General features: G+C 48.4%; 1 long non-coding RNA gene across 2 annotated transcripts; it reads right to left on the reverse strand.

The window, feature by feature from the left end:
- Window positions 1-6,115: 6,115 nt before the first annotated feature.
- Window positions 6,116-9,826, reverse strand: LOC123151410 (uncharacterized). Of its 2 annotated transcripts, XR_006475633.1 has the most exons (6): window positions 9,806-9,826; window positions 8,970-9,041; window positions 7,989-8,077; window positions 7,296-7,363; window positions 6,907-7,035; window positions 6,116-6,723 (listed from the first exon to the last, which is right to left on the reverse strand). It is a non-coding gene; the product is annotated as an uncharacterized lncRNA (long non-coding RNA). The 2 variants fall into 2 exon arrangements; XR_006475632.1 differs by lacking the exons at window positions 6,116-6,723; window positions 6,907-7,035; window positions 7,296-7,363 and having other exon boundaries at window positions 7,901-8,077; window positions 9,806-9,824.
- Window positions 9,827-21,572: the final 11,746 nt, after the last annotated feature.

Below are 21,572 nucleotides of genomic sequence, written 5' to 3' on the forward strand. Positions count from 1 at the left end.
AATATAAAAGTGGATAATAAAGCCCAATAATGTCCAAAACAGTAGATAATATAGCATGGGGCAATCAAAAATTATAGATACGTTGGAGACGTATCAGCCTTCCCGAGCCGCCCGCGGGGGAGGCAATGTCCTCAGTCACCCTTACAAAATGGGGGAGAATTTCACTTCCCCGGCCTCTGCACCAACTAGGGATGCATACGGCCATTTTAGTATGAGTACCAAGATAAAATGGTCCTCAGAATTTTTTTAAATGAGTATCAAGATATTTTTTGATGAGTGGTCCATCACACACCAAACTTGATCCTCAATAAATGGGGGAAAACCCCTGTGCATTAGCTGTCAATTCTAGGAATTGAACTCTGGTCGTTAGGCTGCACAACCACATGCCCAACCACTGAGCCAAGGCTCTCTTTGCAGACCGGCAAGATGATAATTGTCATTTTTGTTTTTCAGTTCTATTTTGAATATTTTACCACATGATTGTATCTGCTAGAAGTTCAAACTATATTCGCTTTTGTTTGCTCTTCCTTTTCTCATGGAAGAAACAGAGTACCTACAAGTTATCGTTTCTGATATCTTCATCATGAGTCATTGACCTGTGTGATCTGTTGTGCATGTTCTGATTAGGGTTGAGGAGCATTCTACCGAGGTGAGAAGCAGTGAGCCTGGCGGTACAAATGCAAACTTGTCAAAAGTTGAGAGCACTTCGCTGAATGTCGCATCTCTTGCGCATGATGAACCAACTGATGGGTATATTTACATTTAGTTTGGTTTTGTTGAAATGAGGGTGCACGTTATCAACCATAACAAGATTTTGCATGTGTTCTTCACAAATCTTAATGTGCGCCATAAGTTAGCTTGCATTTGTTGAAATCTTCATGAGAGTTATGCTATATTTGGCAAAAGGAGTGAAGGCTAAATGTCCTGTAGATCAGCTTGAAGAGAATGAAAAACCTACGGATAACACACAGAATATCATCATAGGTATACCTGGCCATCCCTCGGGCTGGGCCAACCAAAGTCCGACGCAAAAAACCCAGGCCCGAGCCCGGCCTGACTGTCGGGCCTAAAAATCAGGCCCGAGCCTGGCCCATCATACTAAAAGCCCGTCGGGCCTCGGGCCAGGCCTCTTCCTTAAACGGCAAAAATGACGGGCCCGGGCCCGTCCCGGCCCGGCCATCAGGCTCAAAACCTAGGCCCGAGCCCGACCCGTGGACAAGGTCGGGCCGACCGGGCCGGGCTACCCATGGCCAGGACTAATCATAGGCTATGACTCCCATTCTCAAACAGCATTCCATGTCATCAAACCTCAAGTGGACACGAGTGGGGACAAAGCGCAATAGTAATTTGATTGTCCATCTGGAGGGCAATAATCCTTCCAACACAATTACTAACTTAGCGAACCACTTTTTATTGTTTCCATTCAAGAATAATTGAATTCACTGACTGTGAGTTTAAATTGCGATGATTAGGGCTGTGGTCCACGACAGCGACACGGACGTCGGTGCGCCTGATTCTACAGTTGCGAAGCAACCAGCTGTTCGGGAAGCATTATCCCCGAGGTATGCACTTGTCAAGCATGATCGGTATGATATGTATGATCGCTGATTGTTAATTTGGTTCTTTTCTTAAGACATCCATGCCTCTGATTCCATCACTCCATCGCTGATCATTTCAGTAGGTTTGACTGAACCGGGAGACAAGGCTAGTAATTCTTTACGATCTGGATTGAATACAACTTAAATTAAATTAACATACTGTTGTCAAGTCGGGGCCTCTGGATCTACTCAACAAATATAACCCCTTTCTCCAGCAGGATATCAATCATCTTGAGCTACTCAGTGGTATGCTAGTATGGCACCATTCCAGTGTCATATGACGATATTCTGTTTGGTGTTATTTGTCTGTAGTTAGCATATGTACGGTACCTACGCAATGCAAATTTGTTTCCATGTTTTTCTTCCATGCCATCTGAATTGTCGCACCCCACCCCAACATTATTATGCATTTTGAGTAATAAAAATTGGTGTGGCCTTATTCAGGTCAGAAGAAACGTGGCGGGAAATACATGAATACCTTGCTGAGCATACATTTACTGAATCTGGGAGGCCCTGGTTGCCGTGAAAAATGGCTTCTGCGACCCACCCAAAAAGGTTCCCTACCCCAACAAACAGTCATCGGAAAAGCTTGCATTACCTGATTCACCAGAGTCTCTGGATCGATTGGATGCTCAGTCCTTTCAGACAAAAATACAGTAATGATTTAAGTACTTCGATTGCAGTTTATCATCTTTTACCGAAGTTTTCATTCATAATCTATTATTGATCTTCTTTATGACAACATAATCTACTGTCACTTTCTCATCAAGTTTAACTTTAGGAATCGCTAGGTAGAAATGGAGCAAGGTGCACTGTTGGTCTCTAAACATGCATGGGTGCGTCACATTGCTCCTCGAATTTGAGAATTTCACATTTGGTTCTCTAAGAGATGGTAGATCTAAACCCAAGTACCCAACACCGCTAGTTGTTGTCGATAAACTGATAATATAGAACTTTTGGGTTTATGCAAGCTCAAGTTTGAGGGCAACATGGACAGGGGATTGCGGAGCCTTTCACATGTTCCTGCAATGGCAGTAGCTAATCCATTCCCACCCAACTTTATATGAGAATTTGTGTCATGAATTAAAACTGACGAAAATTATTCGGAAACTCTGGGACAGTTATTAGAATGTTTTGTATCTAGGACTAGATACATCCATTTCCGTGACAAGTAATTTGGGACGGAGGGAGTATTTAACTACATTTATTAATTTGTTGTCCACATGGGGTCTATGCAATCTTTGTTTGCCAAGTAAGCTGGTGTCTACACTTCTGTCCACTTCAGTTATACAAGTTCACATACATACATACATACATGAATGTGCAGTTTTCTAGTTCAAGTACCTCAGATTTCCCTGTCATAAGAAGCACCTGACAACTTATACACCTTGCAAGTCCCTATGGTGCACTTTATACTCTTACAAACTATACTATCTTTTTTGACCGGTAACAAACTATACTGTCAGTCAGTCTAATTTCCCCATGATTTGAAACTGACACCAATTTTAACTAATTTGTTGTAGGTGTGGAGAGTCTACAGAACAAATCACTAAAAACGGGGAACTATGGATGGAGAAGGAAGTCATGAAGGCTTTTAAGAAGTGCATCATAGAAAGGGAGGGATTGAGAGTATGTGTGACTTCCGAATGCTTTTTTATTTATCTTTCCTAGTTGGATGCAAGTTTCCTTATGAGGTGTTGTTTCAGGGTGTGGAGTTTGAACTGGATGAGCTTCTGCATCAGTGTTTCAGTGTGGAGACATATGACAAGACGTTCCACCACTATAACTTCACGGTGAGGATGAAGAAAGCTGGTTCAGACAAGTGGGCATCATCAACCCTCTATTTTGCGCAAGTGAAGGAAATGTATGGTCAAAAGTTTTACTTCTGTTACCCACTGGATCCAAATGAAGATGGCATATGCCATTTCTTCTCTTTTCTTTTGTCAAATTTACTCCATATATTCAGTAATCGATATCTAGGTTTCGGCAAAGTGGGTTTAATGTGTTGAACTGCACAACTTGTGTTATTAGGTCTCTGTTACGCATGCCAGAATCAGGGGATGAATGCATTGCAGCACCCTGCTGTTCCTATCGGATACGTGACTGGCCGGCCTGATGCGGGATGTCCCTTCGTTGATGACGACTCTGATGATGGTGGTGTAGCAGACAATGACGTGTTTGTGCGGGCCTTTGAACAGGTCTTCTGTAAGGGACGGTGTCTGTAATAGTGAATTATTTTTTCATGTTAGAAGCAACGGTGACTAGCATGTGCTTGAGTTGTGCAAACACCTCCAATCGCCACTCGCCAATGCTCACTGCATTGAGAAAGGAAAACGTTTATTCTAAGCCGGCTGGAATTTGGCTGGCTTAAACCTTGTCGATAGCCGTCCGATGGGCTTCGATCGTGCGACGCTCGTCTTTCCCAGTCACACGCTCCAGCCGACGCGACCCCGTGAGCCACCCATTCCTTTCTTCCCCAAATCACTGCTTCCTTTCCTTCCGTCGCTCCCTCAATTCTCAAGTCTATCCGCCATGAGCGCTGCTACCCAACTATGCTGCTCCAATCGATGGTTGCCGGTGCACAATGCTGCAGATCGACGTCGCTGCAACAGCTACCAGCTGCATCCGCCGTCGCTGCAAGGGACGTCTCTTGCAGCGGGTCATCCTCGTCGGCAACGCCTGCTGCAAGCACCCATCGTGCTGTGTAGCGGTGGTGTGTAAGCAGCGGGGCGTCCATCGTGTTGCGAGCAGTGTGGTGTCCTCGCCGGCGACGCCTGCTTCAGAGCAACATGGGAAGGGAAGTACGCGCTTGCAGAAGGTGCGGTGCTGCAAGCGCTGATGTACGGCGGTGACTCTCGGCGCCGACGTCACTGCTGCATCCCTCGCTTCATCTCGACACCGGCGTCGCAATGGAGCTTCGTCGGAATTGCAATGAGCTTCGCCGGAGCCGTCGGTGTTGCGTTGGAGCTCCGTCAAGGTTGCAATGGAGATTCGCCGGAGTTGCAATGAAGCTTCGTCAGAGTCGTCGATGCTGCGTTGGAGCTCCGTCGAGGTTGCAATGGAGCTTCGCCGGAGTTGTCGGTGCTGGGTTGGAGCTCGGCCGGGGCTGCAATGGAGCTTCGGCGGACGTTGTCGGTGCTGCCATGAGGCTACAATGAAGTTTTTGCCGGATGCCATCAGCGTTGTGATGAACTTGCGCTCGCTAGGTGCTGCCGTGGCGTTGCTACGATCGAATGGCCAACGGATCGGACGGCAGGTTAGGCGGGAAATCATCCGGTTTATTTGTAGCAGCCGCCATTGAGAAATGTAGGCGTTCTCCGACCACTAAACTGAACTTTGACAGTGGACTTCTAACAACTGATCCTAAAAGGGCGATAGGTGTGCTCAGAGAGGCCGTTTCCAGCGCCAGCCGCCGCAAGGCCAGTGCTGGCGACGCTCACAACCCCAGACAGGAATATTGATTGCGATAGCCGCACCTGAGCCCACAACTGCTGCTGGCTACGGGTTCCTGCTCTTGCCCCTTCTTCCCCGATCATCTCCATGTTGTTGGAGAACGCAAGGTGTAGCCATGGACTAGACAATGGGTGCAGCAAGCAGGCACAAGGCTATGTACCCGTAAGAAATCTCAAATCCCTTTCTGTCATACATTAGGTGTTCTGATGCTAGGCTTAAGATCCTGTGACCTTTATCCCTAATGGTTGTTTCTAACACTAGATGACTCGTTGCGCCAATGGCGCAAAGGCCGAGAGGGAGCCAAGTATTGTGAGAATATTTAGACACCCAAGTCGAAAATCAATTGTGGTCAACACTCCCACATCCTCTGCTTGGAAGTCGCCTTTTTTCACCGGATCTAACATAGATACATGATTCTTGAAGAGCAAATTTCAGAGAAAATATAAAGCATGGAAGGCTTTAAGTTGTACTATTGAGACCATACCACCATATCTTGATTTAGTTTCTTTGGAAATCTAAAGGTCTAAGAGGATGGTACATGTGAGAAGCTGTGAATCCACAACAAAAATCTAAACTAACTTCCAAACAAACATTTCAAGTTTGGAAGCCACAAAGAAGCAGCCCAAATTTCTCGTTGTAGTGCAGGTTCAAGAAAATGGGCTGAATGACCATCATAGCAACATGTAGAAGCAGCAAAAATATAGGCTTGGTGTGTAACTGATCATGAAAGATAGCTTGGTCAGTTTCTCCATTGTTGGCTTATATTGAGCAAGAACATCAGCCTGCAGAGAAGAAAAATGGAGGACTGCTTTATTCTGCGGTACATCCACAATAGTATAGCAAATAAAGTAGTTAAATGTGCGCTAAGATGTAAGACCTTTTAGATCACTATTTTAGTGATCTAAAAGGTCTTGTATTAGTTTGAAGAGGGAGCACTTAATAAGACTGTAGGCCAGTACATCAAAGTAATGCCGGCTTCCCATTGATTTGATCAAACCAATATGACAAAGGGAAGGTGAAACTTCAGAAAACCATATAAATTGACCACAATGTCTTAATTTAAAACTCTGAAATGAAGTAATAAACATTAAGTCTGAATGTTGTCACTAAAAAAGCATAAAAAAGGCAGACCAGCCAGGAGTGCATCATAACCAGTGGTTCATCATGCGCAAACCAGGCAGCAGTAGCCTAATAACTTAGACAGAAAAAATGTAAGAAGTCAAAGCACAAGGTGGGAAATAGGACCGAGCATTGACAGGTAACCAAATAATAAAGGAATATCCCCATGAAAATCAAGAACAGTAAATTAGCATCCAGAAGTACATAGAAACAAACATTCCGCTTGGCAGAGTGTGATCTCAGTATGATGTCAATAGCTGGGACTAAGAAGGTAACCACGTAGAGTGTCACACCTAAGGGCGTTTTCTTACGTCTCTACTCTCTAGTAATACAACTCACTATTGATTGATTTAACTAAGGTATTCTTCAGTTGGGTATTTATAAAGGAAATTCACTATGTTTTTTTACCAGCGAGTAGAGAGCAACTGAAAGACTTATGTTTTTAAATGCAAGAACAAACCTCACCAGGCTGCTGTGCAGACTTATTGTCAGTGGAAGATGCTACAGCTGAGCAAAATTGGATTGGGATTTCTTCTATGCCTGCTGCTCCCTCCTACAGCAATTATTTAGAACAACAAACCAATTTACTGTGAGATGAGAGAAGGCACACTAAAGAAGCACATCTGTAAGTGTATATCTAATAATATAGATGCTACAAATCAATAGAACTAAAATACTCCAGCAGTTGGGATCAGCTAGATCTATGTCTACATCACCAAATCAGAAGTTCAGTTACCTGTGGTTCGCTTGATAGTAGTTGCAGGTTTTCATGCGCTGAACTCAAGAACCGACCAGCAGCGACCAAATCTAAGCACAACCATCCCTCACAATTTGAATTCTACCCCAGCAAGTACAGACACGTCCTCTGCAACCTCACACAGATACGAAAGCGTCATAAAGCACACCGCACTACGCCGCCACCACGACCTCCAAAACATGTATAACGACTGAAATAAGCGGACACATTCTACTCACACACAAGCATGACATATAAGCGGGACGAGGCCGAACAATACACGATGGCGTGCCAGATCCAGAAAATTAAAATGATCAACAATTTAAACACCATGACAACACGTACAGGAAAGGAAATATGCATTTTAGCTAGACAAAAAGCAAGCAAACCTTGATGGCAGAACAGAGATGCAACAAAGCAGAAGATCAGGATGCAGCAACACAAGAGATCGCAGAACCTAATAAATAAATGGATATGAAGTGGTCAATGCACCGGCATGCTATGGAATAGACAAGTAAAAGAAGAGTCGTTCCCCAGGCAAATTAAAGAACGGTCCATTTACCTGAGTTAGAGTGGAGAAGTAGGCAAGCAGAGCAGCCAAGATGGATGAGCATACGAAGGACGAGCGGCCGGCAAAACCAAACACAAAAACAGAAACCAAATAGAGATCAATTTTCAGCTGAACTAGTAGATTCACTCCTTCAGGTATACATCCTAATTGGTCCTACAATGATCACAAGAAATTAGAGGATGGAACTTGACTGCCTTCTGTATCATTTGAAGGACGAACTTGACTGGCTATTAAAATGATAAAACGCATGATTGCCGCGGCACATGTACTTTTTTGTGGGAAAACATGCTGTTAGGTGCAGAAGTAAAGAACATATCGCATGGTTGCTTGTTGGCATGTATAAAATCATCAGACCAAGACAGAAGAACCATGATTATCATATGTACTGGAACTAAGATCTACATAGTGGCAGCCATTGATCTAGTTACTCAAGGGTAGTGCTACTGTTAAACAACAACTCTAAAGCAAAGTTACTGAATCTACTAAAGTAGAAGAGAATTCAGTTATTTACCTGGGAAGCAACATCACTTCATTTCCAATAGAAATATGACCAGTTCATTTTCAAAGTAAAGATACTCATCCTTGAAAAGTGAAACAAAACTGCAGAAGAGCAAGGTGTCAAAATCAGATGAGAAATTAGATATTGATAGTTGAACTTGGCGAGCATAGCATATGATAAGATCGGACAATATGATTAAACACAACAATGGAGCAAGTATCACAAGTAAACCAACACTGACACACTTTAGTAAATATGGTCTGAATATTTCAGAACTAAGTCTTAGGGTTTGGGTTTAGGGATGTGAAACTGCACCAATCATCCAATTTACCGGCGGCGGCAATAGACAGCGGATCAAATGAAAATTCATGGAGTACTACTATCCAAACCACTAACTAAATCAAGACAGTGAATCTCAGACGAACACTCGGCAAGATCTGAAGATAGCAAGCATCTTCAGAGAAATGGAGAAAAGAACAATAGCTACAGCATGGAAGCCACCCTACTTGAGAGGCCGAGCTCAGACCCGTGCGGCTGCTAGTTCCTGATGCACGCATGTGGACGGAGAAGGAGGAGATCCAGCTGTGGTCAGGGACCCTATGTTCCTGTTGCTCGTGGTCGGGACACCGCCAGCATGGGCGACGGGTGCGCTCGCTTGCGCTGGAGCTCGCTCTAGCCCACCTGGTGTGGTGCGGCTCGCCATGGCCTGCCGTCGTGCGGTGCGGCTGCGACCTTGTCTCTTCCTGTTAAGCACGGAGGAGCCTTCTCATTCTTGCAACCTACGTACACACAGAGAATGAAATAGTGATCATATCATACAGAAAATGCATGTAAGATTGTATCTTCAGGCACACATATATCTTCAACCAAAGCAAAGCAGACTCATACATATGCACATGATATCCCTGTAAGGATGTGACAAGAATATCGAGAATTAATATCAAGTAAGAAAAAGCATGAGTTGCAGATTTAGTGATGTGAGATGGGGCTGACCTGTAACTCACCAATTGCTGAAAGAAAACTTGTGATCAACTTCCTCCCTTTAGTAACATCCACCTCCAAACTCTGGAATCAAATCAGAAATCCAGATGGGAGGAACGAAAAAAATAGATGTGAATGATCTTTACAGAAAACGAAAAAAACCACACTTGACATGTTTGTAAATAAAATAACAACCTGTATGTAATCCGTCAGGGAAAATGATATTGAAAACAAAAATGTTAAATTTCTTCCTCTGTAAGGTGAAAACCCTCAAAAGGGGTAATCCCATGGTCCCATTCTAAATTTCTTGGGGCATATATTTAATGACTAAAGTTTTCAAATTTCTCGGAGTATTAATCATAAAGCTGAAGAATGCATGAAACAACGGACAAAATATATCTATCATAGGATTTCCTCAAAGACATAAATACAAAGAGAGTATTGGGATAAATTATCGAATTTGTTCAAGTGAAGAATGCATACCCAGGGTTTTTTACCCCCCCCCTCCCCGGCCTCCCCAAAGACACACACACAAACACACACACACACACACACATCATGTTCTTGCCTCTAGTGTACAACTTCTTATGTGAAGGCAGTACCAAAGTACATGAGATAACATGAGGTCAGTTATTTTTCAAAGTAATAATCTTAATTGTGAGACATCACTATGCAATATCTCAGAGCCGGTAAAAAAGAGTTGCACATTATTGAGGGTTTGTGACAGGATGGTATGCCATCGACAAGTTAAGGTGATAAATTTTTTGGTGTTTTTCTCTTATGGGCAAGGAAGCAAGAGTTTTGCTATTACAAATTTACTATACATACATGTTGAAGTTTTTGCATACCTACAACTTCAAACTGATTGGTTCATCCAATGCCCTCTCCTCCAGCTCATACATCATGAAGCCGTGTTGGACCATTAATCTTCTCCTCTAGCAAGCACCTGGGTAAAGATACTAAATCAAACACACGCAAAAGTGCCAATGAAACACAGATTCTGTGGCACAAACTGAAGTACGACAAACATTTGCTGCAGTAGTAGTTTAAACACATGCTAATTGCGATGGAGAACAGATGGTTCTCATCGTTCTCATTTAAGCTCAATGATCTCATTCATGTCAAGGGTATTGTAAAACATGATTGTTAAAATTCAGAAACATCAAACTATATAACCCCCTGACTATCACCAAAAAAACAAAGTGAATCCCTGCCACCAGAGATCTTGGCACAACAAAATCGAAGCCGCTCACATGGGCACGCTCCTTAATCTCCACATACCTGCTGCACGCCTCAGGGTCTAGCTTACCAGAACTGAGCTCTTCGCATCCGCTAAACACAATCTCATACAAATAGACCATTCTACCACGGAGCTCGGGGAGAAACATGGCGGCGGCTCCTCGCCCTTTCACAATGAGCATGTTTGAGCCAATCAAGAAGGCAAAAAATAAATGAACAAAACAATTGCAACTGAAGAAATCAGGATGCTCCCTGCAAATAACATATCTCAAGAACCCATAAAAATGAAACTGCAGTCCATAAGGCAGGTTGCGAAGTATGTGCGGCAGCAAACAAGAACTGCATGATCAGATCATCCTCGATGGCCGGCATGATGTCCTAATCACATAGCGGTGGTGCTACTAATTAAATTGATAACTGTGATGCTTTTATCTAAATCTGAAGACAACAAATGGTGTCATGAGACCGAGTTTAACTATGTGCGGAGGCAAACGAATATGGTTTTAGAGTGGCTACAGCCAAAACTACTTTTGTATTGACTAAAAATAAAAAATAATTAGAATGATAACGTGAGAATGAGGTTAGTAGAATCATGTCTTGGAAATTATGCATTTTTTGTATTTTCTGCCTTTCGTGTCAATGTCAAACAGCATATACTTTGTACAAACAGGAAAATGACACCACTGAATATGACCTAAACCTGAAAGGGTTAATTCATGGAAATTTAACAGACTATCTACAAGAAGCAATGTTCTCTTTCCATCTTTTGTATCTCCGTCAAGCAGGTCGTGAGTAACAAAGATGGCAAGTTGGAACAGTACATGAGCATCTGAATATTTCAGAACTAAGTCTTAGGTGTTCAGGGATGTGAAACTGCGCACACGCGCGTGCACAAACAGAGTGGGCGAGTGAGTGCCTGGTTGAGTCTCGGGGAGAGAGAGAGATGGGGATCGTACCGGATCCAAAGCAACAGTAGCCAAGCTGCGAGAAATCCATCGACGGTGGCTCAGATCCCGCACCAACCTGACCAGCCCCTCGAACGGAATGCATCACAGGCCATGCCTCTCGGTCCACAGCCCGCGCCGCCGCGGACGTCCTGAGCCCTGCCTCTCGGTCCACAGGCCGTGCCGCCACGGACGTCCCGAGCCCTGCATCTCGGTCCACAGCTCGCGCCACCGCGAACGTCCCGAGCCCCGTGGAGTGCGCCGCCGGCCACGAGCGCCGCGACGGCGGTGGTCCCGCTCATGGAGTCGTCCATGGCCACCCGGAACGCGAAGAGGAGGGAGGGGCTCGCGGCGGCCGGGGGGGTGTCGGTGTCAAAACCGGCGGATCTCGGGTAGGGGGTCCCGAACTGTGCGTCTAGGCCGGATGGTAACATGAGGCAAGGAACACGATGTTTTATCCAGGTTCGGGCCCTCTTGATGGAGGTAAAACCCTACGTCCTGCTTGATTAATATTGATGATATGGGTAGTACAAGAGTAGATCTACCACAAGATCAAGGAGGCTAAACCCTAGAAGCTAGCCTACGGTATGATTGTTGTATGATGGAGTTGGCCTACGGACTAAAACCCTCCGGTTTATATAGACATCGGAGAGGGTTAGGGTTACACAAAGTCGGTTACAATGGTAGGAGATCTTGAATATCCGCATCGCCAAGCTTGCCTTCCACGCCAAGGAAAGTCTCATCCGGACACGGGACGAAGTCTTCAATCTTGTATCTTCATAGTCCTGGAGTCCGGCTGAAGGTATAGTCCGGCTACCCGAACACCCCCTAATCCAGGACTCCCTCTGTAGCCCCTGAACCAGGCTTCAATGACGACGAGTCCGGCGCGTAGATTGTCTTCGGCATTGCAAGGCGGGTTCCTCCTCCAAATTCTTCATAAAAGTTTGTAAACACCAAGAGTAGTGTCCGGCTCTGCAAAATAAGTTTCCACGTATTGCCGCAGAGAGAATAATATTAACACAAATCTAATCTGCTGACGTATTCCGCAGCGTGACATCAGACTACGGCCAAGCCTTTATTCGAATCATTTTCACTTTTCCACCTCAGCGTGTTTTGCGAGGCGGTTTCCTTGGCACGTCTTGTCAAAGCAGAGACCGTGCCCCCCATTTACGGGATTCTCATCAATACGGACGTGGGTAACCCAACCGCGCCATTTATCACGGTGCTTGGGAGGCAAGCGAGTTTACTAGGCTGGTGGGGACGCATAGTCGCATCCGCCCATATAAGGGGATAAGGATCCACCTTTTTACCTACGCCTTCTTCCTCCTTTGCCTATCCATCTTCTGCGCACCCGAGCTCCAGCGCCCAAGCCCGCACTTCCTACCTCAACCTTCTCCAACAATGTCCGGAGCGGGAGGCAAGTGGATGGTCTCCTCCGTCACGGAGGGCCATGTCAAAAGGCTAAGGAAGGCCGGATACCTGTCCAAAGACATCGCGCACCGGCTTCCTGAGGAGGGGCAGCTTCTTCCCACCCCAAGGCCCCATGAGAGGGTAGTATTTCTTCCCCACTTCCTCCGCGGACTGGGTTTTCCTCTCCACCCATTGGTCCGCGGGCTCATGTTCTACTATGGCCTAGATTTCCATGATCTGGCCCCAAATTTCATCCTCAATATCTCGGCGTTTATCATCGTGTGCGAGGCTTTCCTCTGCATCCGTCCCCATTTCGGCCTCTGGCTCAAGACCTTCAACGTCAAGCCAAAGGTGGTGCGCGGCAACCAGGCAGAGTGCGGAAGTGCCATGGCGGGCAAAATAGCCAACGTCCTATGGCTCGAGGGCTCCTTTGTGGAGACCTTGAAGGGGTGGCAGTCAGGGTGGTTTTACATCACTGAGCCACGCGATCCAAAGTGGATCGCAGCCCCTGAATTCCGATCCAGACTCCCTACGCGGCTCACGTCCTGGAAGGAGACGGGCTTGTCGTGGGGCGACGAAGAAGAGGTGACCGGACTGCAAAAATGCATCCAGTCCCTAGTGAAAAAGCAGCTCAAGCTTGTCAACGTAGTCCAGGTCATGCTCGTCCGCCGGATCCTTCCGTGTCAAGAACGGGACTTCAATTTGTGGGAGTTCAACCCGGCGCAGCACCGAACTCTGAGCAGGCTCTTCGACACAACGTACGAAGATGTCTGGAGGGGGCTAACCAAAGGCGCCGAGGCTCCCACATCCGCCTTCGAAGGCCACGGATTCAGCTCGCAGCATCCTGCTGGTGAGGTAAAATATTTTCATCTTTTACAGGATGTTAAGTTTTCTTCATAGTTTGACTCTATGCGGGATCTAAACTCCCTTACCTTTGACAGGATTGGCATGCGAAGTCCGGACTGATTAACTGTCCGGCTCCCTTGCCCGAAGACCCAGCCCCTGCTCTCCTAGTGAAGCTGCTGGTTCCGGCACCTTATGTGGTGCCGGAGAATAAGGCCAAGAAGAAGAAGGCCACGGGGACTCGAAAGAGTTCCCGGCATATGGTGGTGTCGGACTCGTCGTCCGACGATTCCGAGACGCACTCCTCCCGTGAAGACGAGGAGGAGGAAGAAGAGACCTCTCCCCCTCCAGCGGGGGGAGGAAAGAAGAGGAAGGCCGCCCCAGTAGGGGAGGCCGAAGGGTCCAAGAAGAGGAAAACCCCTCCGCCGGACTACGCCCCCGACGCCGACGAGGACGAAGAGGAGTGGCCGGACAGGGCCAAGCGTCCGGCGAAATCGTAAGTGTTCGGATACCAGAGTAACTCATGATATTCCTTTTGTTGCACAGCTTTCCCTAATGTCGAATATAATCATGTAGCCCGCCCAAGGACGGGCTCGACGAGTCGTCGAGCGGCTCCCTAGATTCATCGGACGTGAATTCAGTTCCGCTCGCTGCCTCCCCCTGTGCTGCGGATGACGCCGAAGTGGCGTCACGACAAGCTCCGGGGCAAGAGGAGGTGGTCCATGAGGGACCGCGAGGCGACCTCCCGGACTCCAGGAGTAAAGGGGACCAGACCCCCCAGGGCTCCAAGTCCGGCTTTAAGCCGGACACCGCGCCGGAATCATCAACGGTTCCGGACCACGGCAGGCAAACTCCTGCCAAGAGGAGCGGGCCTATTGAGCTGGCGTCCTCCGTCCAACCGGAGGCGCCAGACAATCTGCTGGAGGTGCTTAAGGGTGCCTCCATCGACGAGGAGCACCGTACCATCATGAGTACAGTGGTCCAGAAGGTTCGGTCCGCCAAAAGCGGACTGACTGAAGCTTGTGCTAGCCTTCTAACAGGCTTCAAGGTAAGTAAAAAATATGTAAAAATATTACCGCATAGACAGTAGCCCCTGATGCTCTGTTTGGCGTTCGGAAAGAAAAGCCGAATAGAGGATCTATTAAATATCACAGGAGTCTAACTAAAAAGGAGTTAATATACATATGCAGGCTTCGCTGCTGGCCACCGCCGCACTGACTGCGGAGGTGGGTGCCCTGAAGCAGGGCCTCGAGCGGACCGAGCAAGAGCTCGGCCTTGCCAAACGGCAGCTCGAGGAGAAAGAAGGTAAGAGATACCTTATAGAAAAAATGCCTATAAGAAGACGCGATTGCAAAAAATGACAAGAGTACACTGCTTATTATAGGGGCCACAACTGAGGTGGCGACCCTCAAGCAGGCGCTGTCCGAGGCCGAGAAGAAAGCGGCCACGGAGCGCACCGAACGGGAGAAATTTGAGGCGCAGGTCGGTGAGGTGCAGCAAGAGCTTCAGGCTCTCATGGAAAAACATGAGAGTTTGGAGCTCGACTTGAAGACGCGAGCGTCTGAGCTTGCTGCGGCCCTTAAAACTGCCAAATCTGCCAAGGCCGAAGCCCAGAAGGCCCTCCAGGAATTGGATGCGGTAAAAAATATAGCGGCAGGTAAGGCATTCTCTATGCAAAGCAGACATATAAAAGTAAACTACTTGTTACTTACCCGAATCCGGAGCTCTCTAGGGGCATTCACAGATCTTTCCCGCAGTGTATCCGATGCCGCCGCATTCTACCGAGCCGAGGAAGGCAGCTCGACAGAGAAGGTGTTCTGGTCTCAGTACGCTAAGGCCGGACACCCTATGCCCTTGAGCGACCAGCTGAAGCAGCTGGTCGAGCTCCACAAGGCGGCCGAACAAGCCCTGAAGGGCTTCATAGTTCGGCTGTGGCCTGGAGAGGCCCTGCCTGGGAGCTACTTCGGACTGGTGCGGTGGCTGGTGGAGGCTTGTCCAAGGCTCGAGGTCATCAAGCGCTCCGTCTGCATCGAAGGTGCCCGTAGGGCCCTTGCCCATGCAAAGGTGCACTGGGGTAAGCTGGACGGTGAGAAGTTTGTGAGGGACGGGCCGCCGCTGGGGAAGGAGCATCGCAAGCCCGAGAACTATTACAAGGATGTTCTGGCTGGTGCCCGCCTTATGGCGGATGAATGTACCAAGGATGTAATTTTTGAATGAACTCGCTCGTGTTATCCTGTGCGCTGAAAACTTGTTCATATGCGCTAAGCAATGCTTGTTGAATTTAAAATATTACTTTCTGTGCGGCCGTTTATCAAAAAATTGAGAGATGGCCAATCGTCGGCTTCTGCCCCCATGCCACTAGTGTTGGGGTGTTCGGGATAAACCTGAGCGCTCTTTTTCCCATGATTGGGTCCTTCGAGGGAGGCGCTCAGCACAACGAACAAGGCAATCGGACTATAATGCTTGAACACTCTCACTTAGCCATAGAACTCTATAATTTTAAATTTCGGCGAAGCCCCTAGTATTCGGAAGACCGAGTTTGGGCGCTATCCACGCCTTGGCCGGACAAAGCTGGTTCCTCGCTCGAAGCGGCATAAGTCTTTAAGGACTCGAAAAACCTCTCGAACAGCGACCGGTCTCTCGCCTCATCATGACAGTCAGTTTTAGCTTTCTCCACTGAGGTGCTCGGCCCAGCTCAACTGGGGCACAATCGCAGTGGTTCTCCTAGTGCTACCTTAGCCGATATAGCGGAACGTAAGGCACCAAAACATAGGAGCCGGGCAAACCCAACTATTGACCCAAATCATGATTCGGAGCCGATGCATATAGTGCTATAAGTTCGGGGTGCCGCACTTGTGAAAGTGTACGGACTTCTCACGCCATATTGATGGGTACTGAAGCCCCTGGCGTTTTTTGCCGTACCACAGTGTACGGATGCAACATGTTATTAATAAACATATATATAAAAAAGAGGATAATGCAAAAAATAGACAAAAAGCTATGCATTGTTTATAGAAAGGCTGCTATGAAAGCGGAACGATACAAATGGTGCGGTAAGCAAAAGAAATTGGACTATTTAACATGTCCTGGCCAGGGGCAGGCCGCGGGATTGTATTAAAAAACAGGTATACTGCTCGCAATAGAGACCACCTGGAAGTTCCATAATGCGGCGTGGCTTGTCTGTGTTCCTGGATCTTGCATCGTTTGTGCGGCAGTTGAATTGCCGAATGGGTCGTCCAAAGTATGGAGTCCTGGGAGTAAGAAAAAAGGGAAAAAAGGAGTCCTGGGTGCGGTTTAAGCCGTACTTCGGGCGTGCCGTGATAGTGCCCCTTCCCCTGTGCCCATGGTATTTCAAGAGCGTAGTTATGTATGCGAAGCACTGGTTTCGCTATATCGTGAGGGCTAGGGTTGGGGCCGCATTGCTACGCTAGCTCAGAACGTGCCAGGCGGTCTTGTTGTAGGGTACTCCGGGCGCGCTTGACAGTGTTCGGCTTTTTGAAGGCCGAACTGGAGAACTGCCTAGAGAGGCTGCTTTGTACTTCTGCTGCGAACGCTGCCGTGTGCTCCTCCGTTCGAAGGGAGCGTTCAGTGTTCCCATTGACCGTGATTACTCCTCTAGGGCCTGGCATCTTGAGCTTGAGGTATGCATAGTGTGGTACCGCGTTGAATTTTGCGAATGCGGTTCGCCCGAGTAGTGCGTGATAGCCACTACGGAACGGGACTATGTCGAAGATTAACTCCTCGCTTCGGAAGTTGTCCGGAGATCCGAAGACCATTTCCAGTGTGACTGAGCCTATACAGTTGGCTTCTACACCTGGTATGACACCTTTAAAGGTCGTTTTGGTGGGTGGGCTTGATCCTTGAGAGATCTATGCCCATTTTTCGCACTGTATCCTAGTAAAGCAGGTTCAGGCTGCTGCCGCCGTCCATGAGGACTCTTGTGAGATGAAATCCGTCAATGATTGGGTCTAGAACCAATGCAGCAAAGCCGCCGTGACGGATGCTAGTGGGGTGGTCCCTTCGATCAAAGGTGATCGGGCAGGAGGACCATGGGTTGAACTTTGGGGCGACTGACTCCATCGCATATACGTCCCGTAATGCACACTTCCGCTCCCTCTTGGGATATGGGTTGCGTATATCATGTTCACCATCCACACTTGCATGGCAAATACCTTCTGTGCACTGTTGTTCGGCGGCCTGGGCTCCTCCTTGTTGTCGCTATGCAGCCCCTTGTCTTTGTTTTCGGCTCTTAACTTGCCTGCCTGCTTGAACACCCAACAATCCCTGTTGGTGTGATTGGCTGGCTTTTCGTGGGTGCCATATATCTGGCACAAGCGGTCGAGTATTCGGTCCAAACGGGATGGGCCCTGAGTATTTCTTTTGAATGGCTTTTTCCGTTGACCGGATTTGTAGCCTCGGAATCCGGCATTAACTGTTGTATCCTCGTTGCTGTCGCTGTTAACGCAGCATTTTTGTTTGTTCCGGCGCGACCTGTCGCTTTTGTCCTTGGTATTCGAATTACCAGGGTTCTTGGTTAAAATGTTGCTGCAAGCTAGCCAGCTGTCTTCTCCCGTACAAAATTGGGTCATGAGTGTCGTGAGGGCTGCCATAGATTTCGGCTTTTCCTGTCCCAGGTGCCGTGCAAGCCACTCGTCACGGATATTATGCTTGAAGGCTGCTAAGGCCTCTGCGTCCGGACAGCCGACTATCTGGTTTTTCTTTGTTAGGAACCGTGTCCAGAATTACCTGGCCGATTCCTCTGGCTGCTGAATTATGTGGCTTAGGTCATCGGCGTCCGGTGGTCGCACATAAGTGCCCTGGAAGTTATCAAGGAATGCGGCTTCCAGGTCCTCCCAAGAACCGATTGAGTTTGCTGGCAAGCTGTTAAGCCAATGCTGGGCCGGTCCCTTAAGTTTGAGTGGGAGGTATTTGATGGCGTGTAGATCATCACCGCGGGCCATGTGGATATGAAGGAGATAATCCTCGATCCATACCGCAGGATCTGTTGTGCCATCGTACGATTCGATGTTTACGGGTTTGAAGCCCTCAGGGATTTTATGACCCATTACTTCATCTATGAAGCATAGTGGGTGTGCGGCGCCTCTGTATTGGGCTATATCACGACGCAGCTCGAAGGAGCTTTGTCTGTTGAGTTCGGCCCGGCCGGATTTATTGCATCCGGGGTGACGATCACCGTCACGTGCCGTGGGGCGCCCGCACGATCCGTAGATCAATCTTGTTTTCCTTGCCTTGTCCTCCAGTATGTCGCGCAGGTCGGGCGCATTTTCCCATGCCTTAGTATGCTTGACGCGGTGCCGGGGCATGGCTTGAGTGGAGGGCTGAGAGGCCTCTCTGTCGCGGCCATGAGGTGACCGGTCGGCCATGTCATGCGCTGGTGATGTAGGTGCTTCCTCCTCTAGTCGGGGTAGCAGCCTGCGCTTTGGGTAACTCTTGGAGGGGCGTTCGAGTTCATGCTCTTCGGCCGCGAGGACTTCAGTCCATCTGTCAGCTAGCAAATCCTGATCAGCTCTAAGCTGTTGCTGCTTTTTCTTGAGGCTGCTTGCCGTGGCCATAAGCCTGCGTTTAAAACGCTCTTGTTCGGCGAGATCCTCTGGCACGACGAACTCATCGTCGTCGAGGCTTGCCTCGTCTTCGGAGGGAGGCTTATAATTATCGTCCTCAACCTCTTGATCCGCCGCCCTCTCGTGAGGGCTGGCTTCTCTGTCCTCCTGTGCTGAATCTTGCTAGAGGGGGTGTTCTTCGGCGCTATCCGGAGTAGTATTATCTCCCGTGCCGGAATCACCGTTTTTGCTTTGGCGGGATTTAGAGCGGCGGCGCTGACGCCGGCGCTTGGGTTGTTTCTTAGAGTTATCGTCCCCTGCTGTTCCATCGCCATCTCCATCCTTTGGAGTGTCCACCATATATATGTCATATGACGAGGTGGCCTTCCAGCGCCCTACAGGTGTTGGTTCTTGTTCGTCTCCTGCATCGTCGTCCATGCCGTCGAAATCTTCGGAGTCGAAGTCAAGCATGTCGGTTAAGTCATCGATAGTGGCTACGGAGTGGGTGGTGGGTGGGTTTTGAATTTCTTCATCATCCGTATCCCAACCTTGCTGACCGTAGTCCGGCCAGGGCTCTCCTGATAAAGAGAGAGACTTTAGAGAATTCAGGATGTCGCCGAAGGGAGAGTGCTGAAAGATGTCTGCGGCGGTGAACTCCATTATCGGCGCCCAATCGGATTCGATCGGCAGGGGCGCGGGGGGCTCGGAGTTCGGAAAGGAATCCGGATCCTCGGGGTCACGGGCCATGCGGAGTGCGGGGCTGGAGTTTGGCTCGATCGCCTCTGAGATCGTAGCCCCTGAGGCAGCGTCCAACCGCTGATCCTCGATCGGCACAGTAGGCTCCGAATCAATGGTCGGAACCGATGCGTGTGCGGCCTCCAAGGCGCTGTTCGGCGGCAGAGCTATATCATGCCCATCGAGACAGTGCGGCACGCTTGGCTGTGGCTTGAATCCGTCGAAGATCAAGTCCCCGCGGATGTCAGCCGTGTAGTTTAGGCTTCCAAACCTGACCTGATGGCCAGGGGCGTAGCTTTCGATCTGCTCAAGGTGGCCAAGCGAATTGGCCCGCAGTGTGAAGCCGCCGAAGACGAAGATCTGTCCGGGGACAAAAGTCTCACCCTGGACTGCATCGTTGTTGATGATCGAAGGAGCCATCAGGCCTAAAAGCAACGACACAGAGGAACTCTCAATGAAAGCACCAATGTCGGTGTCAAAACCGGCGGATCTCGGGTAGGGGGTCCTGAACTGTGCGTCTAGGCCGTATGGTAACAGGAGCCAAGGAACGCGATGTTTTACCCAGGTTCGGGCCCTCTTGATGGAGGTAAAACCCTACGTCCTGCTTGATTAATATTGATGATATGGGTAGTACAAGAGTAGATCTACCACGAGATCAAGGAGGCTAAACCCTAGAAGCTAGCCTACGATATGATTGTTGTATGATGAAGTTGGCCTACGGACTAAAACCCTCCGGTTTATATAGACACCAGAGAGGGTTAGGGTTACACAAAGTCGGTTACAATGGTAGGAGATCTTGAATATCCGCATCGCCAAGCTTGCCTTCCACGCCAAGGAAAGTCCCATCCGGACACGGGACGAATTCTTCAATCTTGTATCTTCATAGTCCTGGAGTCCGGCTGAAGGTATAGTCCGGCTACCTGAACACCCCCTAATCCAGGACTCCCTCAGGGGGGGTGAGGGGGACGGGGGAAGGAAGGGGCGGCGTCACCAGGAGGCTAGGGTTCGTGGGAGGGGATCGGGGAAAAGAGCTGCGTGGGTAGGTGGGGGCGCGAGTGCGGGCGGAGGCAGCGGCTAGGGTTTCTCCACGGGCGGGCTGCGTTTTATATGCTGTGCATGAAATGACTAAAATGCCTTTGGCGGGGCACGGAATTTACAGGCGGTGGCATAGCGATTTAAAGGCGACGTGGAGGCAACGGTCATGACTACGAGTCTAGGAGGGTTTATATGTTCAATTGGTATCACAAGCAAGTTAATGCCTAGATTAGATCCCTAATCAAGTTTAATGGCAATCGATTTAGGTTGATAATTATGATTAAGTTGAAGACGGCGGCCCAACCGTAATAATGAGGTCCTTGGCCCGGCCCACCGGTTGGAGACGGCATGGTGAGAGACCCCCTAGCCGGGACATCATCATCAAGAGCCTCGTGCGCGTCGCCGACGCTAAAGAACTCCCAATCTCACCATGAGCTCAACACGGCTGGCGTAGTTCGACGGAGGAGCGCACGACTTTGGGCCCAACACGCTTCTCCAAAGAATCAGGCTGCCACACCGCCATGGACGGCGTGCCCCGGGTCGCCATGATGGTTGTTGGAAATATGCCCTAGAGGCAATAATAAATTAGTTATTATTATATTTCCTTGTTCATGATAATCGTTTATTATCCATGCTAGAATTGTATTGATAGGAAACTCAGATACATGTGTGGATACATAGACAACACCATGTCCCTAGTAAGCCTCTAGTTGACTAGCTCGTTGATCAATAGATGGTTACGGTTTCCTGACCATGGACATTGGATGTCATTGATAACGGGATCACATCATTAGGAGAATGATGTGATGGACAAGACCCAATCCTAAGCCTAGCACAAAGATCGTGTA

Source organism: Triticum aestivum, chromosome 7A (assembly GCF_018294505.1).
Source record: "Triticum aestivum cultivar Chinese Spring chromosome 7A, IWGSC CS RefSeq v2.1, whole genome shotgun sequence".
Lineage (NCBI taxonomy): Eukaryota > Viridiplantae > Streptophyta > Magnoliopsida > Poales > Poaceae > Triticum > Triticum aestivum.